The following is an 863-nucleotide window of genomic DNA, read 5'->3' on the forward strand; positions in this document are numbered from 1 at the left end:
ATGTATATATATATATATATATATGTGTGTGTATGTATGTATGTATGTATGTATGTATATATAGGAATAAGCAACCTGTATTAACATAAAAAAGGACATTCAGTACGTTCCTGAAACGTACCAGCTTCCCACACGGTACACCACTTAGCAATATATGCTTTTAGTTAGGATTGTGAATTGTCCAGAAACTTCCCATATACGTTCCAGTGTGTTTAAATGAGGGGGTGTGTCGTGTCGCACGTCAACAGAAGAACAGACCCTGATTGATGACAGCGACTCCCATTGAAATACTTAAGGCTAAGACATTTCATTCGTTTAAAAGCAGCGTCTCGTCCCCGCGGTGTCATTCACTCACGCCGTGAGCGGTGACGTGTAATACTCAAAATGGCTAAAAATCATTACTTTGTTCTTTTAGCGGGGCGGAGAAGTATGTAACTAATCAAATTCACTTTGATTTGAAAAGCTTTTTTGCAGTTCTTGGGGGATATAATAGAAGCCTGCTTGGGGTAAATTCTATAAAGTGCAAGCACAATGAGAAGGGGGCGGCTAGTTGGAGTGGTTATTTATTAAAGCGGGGGGGTGACACCTTCGGCAGATTGCATTATTATTTATAATGCTGGCTGTAGTACGTTATGTGGGGACGCTTCACAGAGACAGCCATGATGGCGACGCTATTCCGTGTCATGATACGGCCTCTGTTGTGGTGCTTGGCGGCAGATCATTTATTTATTTCAAACTTTATTCATTCCAAATCTCCGAGGCATGTGGAGCTGCTTCAGAAACGGACACATGGAACCGTTTGAAGTCAGTTTTGACATATATGCTGAAATCTATTCGTTTTTTTCCCCAAGTTGAATTCATTA

This window comes from Doryrhamphus excisus, linkage group LG23 (assembly GCF_037039965.1).
Source record: "Doryrhamphus excisus strain RoL-2023G ecotype Guam linkage group LG23, RoL_Dexc_Guam_v1.1, whole genome shotgun sequence".
Lineage (NCBI taxonomy): Eukaryota > Metazoa > Chordata > Actinopteri > Syngnathiformes > Syngnathidae > Doryrhamphus > Doryrhamphus excisus.